The sequence below is a fragment of the Crocuta crocuta genome, unplaced genomic scaffold (genome assembly GCF_008692635.1).
Source record: "Crocuta crocuta isolate KB4526 unplaced genomic scaffold, BGI_CrCroc_1.0 scaffold382, whole genome shotgun sequence".
In the NCBI taxonomy this organism is placed as follows: Eukaryota; Metazoa; Chordata; class Mammalia; order Carnivora; family Hyaenidae; genus Crocuta; species Crocuta crocuta.
The window spans coordinates 4,272,805-4,281,642 of NW_027531873.1; the positions used below are offsets into that span (position 1 = coordinate 4,272,805).

The 8,838-nt window shown below is 37.8% G+C and overlaps 1 pseudogene; it reads right to left on the minus strand.

Annotated features, from left to right (window-relative positions):
- Positions 1-6,491: 6,491 nt before the first annotated feature.
- LOC144238931 (follitropin subunit beta-like) lies at positions 6,492-8,585 on the minus strand (annotated as a pseudogene).
- Between the last annotated feature and the right edge of the window lie 253 nt (positions 8,586-8,838).

The following is an 8,838-nucleotide window of genomic DNA, read 5'->3' on the forward strand; positions in this document are numbered from 1 at the left end:
TGATAACAGTCATTCTAAAAGGTGTGAGGAGATATCTCACTGTGGTTTTGATTTGCATTTCTCTGATGGTTAGTGATTTTTCATCTTTTTATGTGCCAGTTGGCACATGTGTCTTGTTTGGAAAACTGTCTAGGTAGGTCCTTTGCCCATCTTTAATCAGATAATTTGGGAAGTTTTGTTTTTGCTGTTGAGTTATTGTGAGTATATTTTGTATATTAAGATATGTGGCTTAATATCAGATATGTGGCTGGCAAATATCTTCTCTCATCTCATAGGTTACCCTTATATTCTGTTGATCATTCTTTTGCTGTGCAGAAGCTTTTTTGCTTGATGTAGCCCTACTTACTTTTTTATTTGTTGCTTGTGCTTTAGGTGTTATATTTTAAAAAAAAATCATTTTCAAGACCAGTGTTGAGGACCAGGCTTCATATTTTTTTTTCTTCTAGGAATTTTATGATATGAGATCTTACATTTAAGTCTTTAATTCATTTTGTGTTAATTCTTATAAGTGATACAAAATCTGAGTCAATTTTCATTCTTCTGCATGTGAATATCATTTTTTCCAAAACTAATGAAGAAACTATCTTTTCCCCATTAACTATTCTTGGCTCCCTTGTCCTTGACTGTATATGCATAGTTTATTTCTGGTCTCTTGATTCTGTATCTGTTTTTATGCTAGTATCATACTATTTTAATTACTATAGCTTTTGTGGTATAGTTGAAATCAGAAGAATGATGCATCTAGCTTTATATTTCTTTCCCTAGATTGCTTTGACTGCTTAAGGTCTTTTGTGGTTCCATATGAGTTTTAGAATTTTTTCTTATTTTTATAAAATTGTCATTGAATTTTGATAGGGATTATACTGAATCTATAAATGGCTTTGGATAGCATGGATATTTTAGCTTTAATTTTTCTGATCCATGAACATTGGGTATCTTTCTATTCATTTGTCTCTTTAATTTCTTTCGTCAATATCTTATAGTTTTCAGCATGTACAGATGCTTCACTTCCTTGGTTAAATTTATTCATAAGTATTTTATCATGTTTTGATATTTTTTGATGCTATTGCGAATGAGATTGTTTTCTTTGTTTCTTTTTCAGATAGTTTGTTGTTAGTATATAGAAATGCAACTGAGTTTTGTATATTGATTTTGTATTATGAAATTTTACTAAATTTGTTTATTATTTTTAATAGTTTTAGGATAGAGTCTTTAGGACTTTCTATATAAAAGATCATGACATCTGAAAAGAGAGACAATTTTATTTCTTCATTTTGATTTGTATGGGTTTTTTGTTGTTGTTGTTGTTTTTACTTTAAATACCAGTGTAGTTAGCAGTTGATTTGGAAGATTAAATTTTTTTTTCTTGCCTGATTTTTCTGGCCAGCACTTCTAGTACACAGTTCCTGGCCAATGCACCAAACGTTATACCCAGATTGCAGTATCCTCAACGACCAGAGACCACTGGGGAGACCGAGTCACGCATGCAAAGGCAAAGGGCTTTATTACGGGCTTGAGCTCGGGCTCCCAGACCTCACCAATGCAGTGGATCTGTGCTGAGAGCCCCGAGCAAAGGCAGAGTAGGGTTTTTATGGGGTTTGTGACAGGGGAGTTACAGAAGTTGTGGCAGGGGAAGTGTGATCCAATCATAATTATTCAACATTATTGACAGCATGTTTAACCATACACATTGTCTAGAGTATTCGTTACTTTTGGCAGGATCCAATTACAACATTTAGAATACCTTTAAATTCAACCAATCACAGAGCGAGCCTAGGGTCTTGTTCGGAGACTGACGGGTTAACTTTAACATTAGGTAACAGGGTCCTATCTATAGTTTCTATCTCTAGGCCTCTTCCTTAGTAATGTGGAGGGTGGTCGCTGGCCTTTCCTGATTGGGTGTTGCAAGGGTGGTTTCTCCTGCCTTGGGCAATGTGTAACTGCCTGATAGTTTCGGGAAAGCTGAAACTTAGGCCTTCTAGTTTAGAGGGGAAACTTAAAGCCTGTCATGGAGTCAGTTTGGTTTAGACTTGTACCCTTACATTTCCCCCTCTGTCTTGTAGCTGACCCAATCCTGGGTCAGTCGTAGCTCCATCATTTTGGTCTAAAGGTTGATATTGGGCTCGTAAGACCATTAGTTGAAGGGTACCTAATCTTTGTTTTATATATTGGATTAATTTATTAAGAATGCAGGGACCAAACATTAGGATTAACAGCAGGATTATAAGAGGTCCCACTAGGGTGGTGATACTGGGACCCAAGTATTATGGGTTGTATTGCCCCCAGATGTTCTTGCATGAAGGCAAGCAATCTATTTAAATGACAAAATTTCAGATGGACATTGTTAAAGATTTGATGAGAGTTCAGTATGATGCAGTTGACAAAGCAATTCAGTTATTTTTGTGACATATAATATTTTAAGTAATCAGAATATTACATGATAACCCTATACCAAAACATTAAAACTTTAGGATTTGCATATGTATTTGGGCAGTTATAGCATTTACCCATGCAATACAACCTAAGGTTTACTGTTGTACATGAAAGTATGCATCCTCGCCTTATTCCTGATATTAGAAAAACAGCTTTCAGTCTTTCACTACTGAATATGATGTAAGCTGTGGATTTGTCCTATGGCCCTTATTATGTTAATATAAATTCCTTCTATATCCAATTCATTGAGAGTTTTTATCATGAAAGGTTGTTGAGTGTTTTTTTCTGCATCTACTGGAAAATAATCCTTGATATCCATGTGATGGAAAATATATTAGCTCTAGTACTTTATTATTATTATTGTTTTAATTGAAATATAGTTGACACACAATGTTACATCAGTTCCAGGTTATGAATGCTACTACTTAACTAGATTTCAAAGGTTTTAAGGAAGACTTCCACTGAGTCTGAGTTGCAGAAAAATAAGATAAGTTAAGGGCTTTCTCAGAATAAATCAGTTTTAATGTAGACAGGGTGAGGAGCAACAGAGATATTTTAAGAAAGTGATGACTACTCTCTTAAGAAAATTTCATTGAAGCAATTTTGATAGATATATTTTAGGGAAAAATACCACTAAAATACCAGGAAAATTCTTATTGATATTTCCAAGTGAGCAATGACTGTGGGTTATATTTATAGATATATTTGATTCCTAATATAACATTCCCACTAGTATTATGTAAACACATATACGTGTCATGAAAAAGTAGCTCAAGAATGTCGAAAAATCGGGGCACCTGGACGGCTCCATCGGTTGAGCGACCGACTTCGGCTCAGGTCATGATCTCATGGCTTGTGGGATTGAGCCCTGCGTCGGGCTCCGTGCTGACAGCTAGCTCAGAGCCTGGAGCCTGCTTCAGATTCTGTTTCTCCCTCTCTTTTTAACCCTCCTCTGCTCACACTGCCTCTCTCTCTCTCAGAAATAAATAAAAATATTAAAAAACAAGAATGTCAAAAAATCTAAAGTTGTACGTTTGATAGATAACATTTTTTAAAATTTTCAATATGTTTTAACATTTAGGTAATAAAAGTTAATATCTTTAAAAGTAATATTGGGGCGCCTGGGTGGCTTAGTCGGTTAAGCGTCCGACTTTCGCTTAGGTCATGATCTCGCGGTTCGTGGGTTCGGGCCCCGCGTCGGGCTCTGTGCTGACTGCCAGCTCAGAGCCTGGAGCCTGTTTCAGTCTGTGACTCCCTCTCTCTCTGACCCTCCCCTGCTCATGCTGTCTCTCTCTCTCTCTCTCTCTCTCTCTCTCTCCTAGAAATAAATAAAACATTTAAAAATAAAATAAAATAAAAGTAATATAAGTCACGAGGCATTTTCATTGTTTACCCTTTCATTTGGGAGAACAGATAGTCAAGTAATAAAGCAAATATAGAGAGCTCAGAAAATATAGATAATCTCTGTGGACTCCCTACTCTTGTGAAGGGAACTATTTCTCTGAACAGTTAATTGACAAATAAGTTACTAGCCTGTCAGCAATTTCTTTGACCTTGGCCATAGCAACTTCTTACTAGACATGTCTCTGGAAGTGAGGGAAACAAAAGCTAAAATGAACTATTGGAACTTAATCAAAATAAAAAACTTCTGCAAAGCAAAGGAAATAATCAACCAAACCAAATGATAACCTTTGGGATGGGAGAAGATATTTGCAAATTATATATCTGATAAAGGGTATCCAAAATTTATAAAGAACTTAACAAACTCACCATTTGAAAAACAAATAACCCAGTTAAGAAATGGGCAGAACACATGAATAGACATTTTTCCAAAGAAGACATACAGTTGGCTAACAGATGAAAAGATACTCAACATCACTCATCATCAAGGAAATACAAATAAAAACCACAACGAGATACCACCTCACACCTGTCAGAATGGCTAAAATTAACAACATAGGAAACAGCAGATGTTGATGAAGATGTGGAGAAAGGAGAACCCTTTTACACTGTTGGTGGAAATGCAAACTAGTGCAGCCACTCTGGAAGACAGTATGGAGGTTCCTTAAAAAGTTAAAAATAGAACTATCCTATGATACAGCATTTGTACTTCTAGGTATTTACCCAAAGGATACAAAAATACTTATTTGAAGGGGCATATGAACCCTGTTCTTTATAGCTGTGTTATCATTAACACCCAAATTATGGAAAGGGCACAAATGTCCATCAACTGATGAAGTGGCTTACACATGCATGCACATGCACACACATGCACATAATGGAATATTAGTCATAAAAGAGAATGGAATCTTGCTGTTTGCAATGACATGGATGGAACTAGAGTGTATTGTGCTAAGTGAAATAAATCAGAGAAAGACAAATACCATATTTCACTCATGTGGAATTTAATAAATAAAACAAATGAAACTAGTGGAGAAAAAAGAGGCAAACCATAAAACAGACTCTTAATTGTAGAGAACAAACTCGAGGGTTCATGGAGGGAGGTGGGTGGGGGATGGGCTAAATGGATGATGGGCATTAAGGAGGGCACTTGGGATGAGCCCTGGGTGTTGTATGTAAGTGATGAATCACTAAATTCTACTCCTGAAACTAATGTTGCACTATATGTTAACTAACTGGAATTTAAATAAAAACATGAAACAAACAAATAAAAATTACTAGCCTGTCAAGTTGCCTAAAGTGCTGTCACATGTACTTTAGGGGCCCCGTCCTACCAAGGAGGAGGATTCTGGTCCAGATGGCACAGCAACAAGGAACAGGTATGTGTCTTATTGCCCAAGAGACAGTTTTGCAGGAGGCTAGAAGTTCTCGATCAATTTTTTTTAAGTGGTGGAACACATTTAGGGGAACAACTCAGGAAAAGATAGTCATTGATCTTGTAATTGAATTTTTCCGGACCCAAACTAACAGTTCTTGGCCTTGATTGGTAATTCAAATTTGGAATAAAAATTGTTGGGGTGCCTTGGTGGCTAAGTAAGTTAAGCATCTGACTCGGTTTCAGATGAGTCCTAATCTCACTGTTCATGGGTTTAGCACTGCATCGGGCTCTGTACTGACAGAGCAGGGATTCTCTCTCCTCTCTCTGCCCTCCCCAACTTGCTCTGTCTTTGTTGCTCTCAAAATAATTAAACTTAAAAAATTGTTAAGATCTGATTTTTTAGGCTTCAGATTCTGAATGCTTGCCATTTCCCAGTTTATCTTCCTCTACCCCTTCTCCTACCCTCACAGATCAGCAACAACTTCTCTGACTGAAAAATAGGCACGCAAAGTGGAACTGATGTCACCACCTCCAAGGATCAGCAATAAAGTGGGCACTCTTGGCTCAGTCTCCTTGTCTTCCTGACTCCTCCCTCAATATTTAAGTACATAGAGCTAGGTACTGGCTCCAGGACGCTGAAACAACACTGGCCCTGCCCTTGCAGGCCATACATCTCATAGGAGATTTTTTTTTAAATATTTTTAAATTTATTTCTAGGAGAGAGAGAGACAGTGTGAACAGGGAGGGTCAGAGAGAGAGGGAGTCACAAACTGAAACAGGCTCCAGGCTCTGAGCTGGCAGTCAGCACAGAGCCCGACGCGGGGCTCGAACCCACAAACCGCGAGATCATGACCCAAGTGAAAGTCGGACGCTCAACCGACTAAGCCACCCAGGCGCCCCACATCTCATAGGAGGTTTAGTTCTCCTACCCAGTCATCCATCTTAAGAGCTCTTTCTTCTAAGTCCAGGTTTTCTCATTTATAAAATCACAGAGTTTCTCTAGGGACCTCTAAATCTGTTAAATATTGGAAACAACTTAAAGCCCCATAATTCAAGTTGAATTAAACCTACAGAGCCCACACCTAAGAATACAGGGTTGAGTGGTGCCAGGTACTCTCTAAACCTGGAGCTCCTCCTCTGCCTGGACAACAGAGATCAGGGGCCTGATGGTCCCCTGGCCTCCAGTGGTTTGCAGCCTGGGCACATGGACATATATGGAGTTTTTGGATATCTTGGTCCTTTAGGACAAGGGTGGGCTGCCCCAAATGTCTACTGTTCTTTATTCTTTCATTTCACTGAGCGAGCAATAGTTAGGCCCCAGGTTTCACATGGTGCAGTCAATGTTTGTGTTACACTTGGCCACAGTGATCTACAGTGGCTACTGGGTACAAATACAGGGAGCCTACATGGTGAGCATAGCTAGGCACTCTGTGTCATACATCAGCTCCTTGAGGGTACGTGTTTTCTGAATGTTGGGCCTGCCTGAGTCCTTATAGATCCTGAGGAGTTTAGGAAGGAGAGAGTTAGGTTATAATATTCTGGAAGTTTCTTTTTGGCTTAGTCGAAATGAGACAGGGATTTAGGGGTGGCTGGGTAGTTCAGTAGGTTGAGCCTTCAACTCTTGATTTTGGCTTGGGTCATGATCCCAGGGTCATGGATCTAATGATCTAAGCCCTGCATCTGCCTCCGGACTGAGTGTGGAGACTGCTTGGGATTCTCTCTCTCTCTCTCTCTCTCTCTCTCAAAAAAAAAAATAAATAAATAAATAAAGAGGGATTTAATCCTGCTTATTCTAGTATTTATTCTCTGAAGACCAGGTTATAGGATCCTTAGGCACAGGAAACATGACTTTATAAAAAAATGTATTTTATACCACTCTTATGAATTGTCCTGGGAAATGTTATAGAAGATATGGACGCTTCCTTCCTCCCCACCATGATAATACCCACATATTTAATATTTGTGAAGCTCTATAAAAACTTTAAATTTGTATGGCATAAAAGCATGTAGAGATAAAGTAATAAAGAAATATGACCTTGGAATATAAAGACTTTTCTTTTTGTACTTGGTAATCTGAAGCTATGTTAATGACAGTTAAAAACATAAAACACTTGGGTTTAATTGCTTACAAAGATATTTCCAATCACTCTTTTCTATATTTAAAAGAGGAATAAGAGTCATATGCTGAATTCTTGATATTTTCCTAAAATATGAGGGAAGTCTCATTGGATTTTGGACATCTATTGCTTTGTATGTTTTTTCCTTGCCACTGCCTTAAATTCTGTATATTTGCAGGATTCTTAATCCAAAAGTGTATGACATAGTTTCAATCTCAACACATTTAACTCAAGCCAAGTATGTTTCACTCTTCTACTTGCCCAATGAGAAAATAATTGGCTTTAAGGGAGAGAAGGGGCTGCTGGTTAATTCCTTTCCTGGGCTGGCCACAAGATCTCTGTCCCACCTAAAATGCAATGAGTTAAATTTCATTGATCACTTTTTTAGTATCACATAAAGTATATTCATTAAAATGCAGCCACCTTCAATTTCAGTTTATTGAACTCCTGCACAGCCAGATGCAACAGAAAAATGGCAAAGAAGAAACACATTCCCTGATAACTGGCGTGTTGTGAAGAGCCGTAGACAAATGGTGTAATGCACTTATGCCTTGATTTGCTCAACAGCATAAAGGGAGTAGATTTGCTGATTCCTTTTGGTTCTAATCTAAAGGGATTGATTGTTCTCAGGCTGCCTGCTGGCATTTGTGTTAAAGGTAGACCAATAAAATGAATTTTTTAATTGGCTGGTCATGTTTTTATTTTTCTTTTAAGGCATTTTGGTACTATGTTACAAAGGCATGCCTTTTATTATTGCATTTGGCTTTTTGAGAGTATTGATAATATTCCATGATTAAATATAAATATGTATTGATGCCCATCTTTATCTCCCAATAAGTAAATCTAGCAGAAAAATAGCCTTTCAAAATGCAGAATTGGCACATTACTGAAACTGTCCCAAATTTGTTTTACCCAAATTAAATCCAAACCTAGACACTGAAATGATATCATGGTAATTAACCTTAATCACAATGCAGAGAAGTTAGCTAAGTGATTCACAGCTATTATTGAGGAGAGTCAAAATATTGATAAATTGGGAATTAGTGAAGCCTGCTTTGTATAGATCCTCAGTCCCCTGACTTCCAGGAAAGCAGAGTTCCTGCCCAAGTGTAGCAGTAGCCCGCACACCAGGTGGCATTGATGCTTATGCAGAAGGGTATTCCTTTCTCCACTGTGATGGAGATGTTCATCAGCTCACAGCTCATGTAGCAGATTGCTCTCCAATATAAGAGAAAGCAGAACTGGGCTGACTTCATCCCGGAGTAGGAAGCAAACAGTTAGAAACTCAAAGTATTTTCACTGTCATGAACTTTGACCCAGTCAGATTGGACTGAAATAAACCTGTTCCCCAAATTCCACAATCACTTTCAGCCTTAACAAGCATATTTTGACAAAAGAGAAACATGTTACAGATGAGAACTCCTCATATAATTTTTTTAAGTGAAGGTGTATTGGGAGGGGGGTGATTAAAATGCTTCAGGGGGTTATCGTAAAATGAAAATGGTTGCC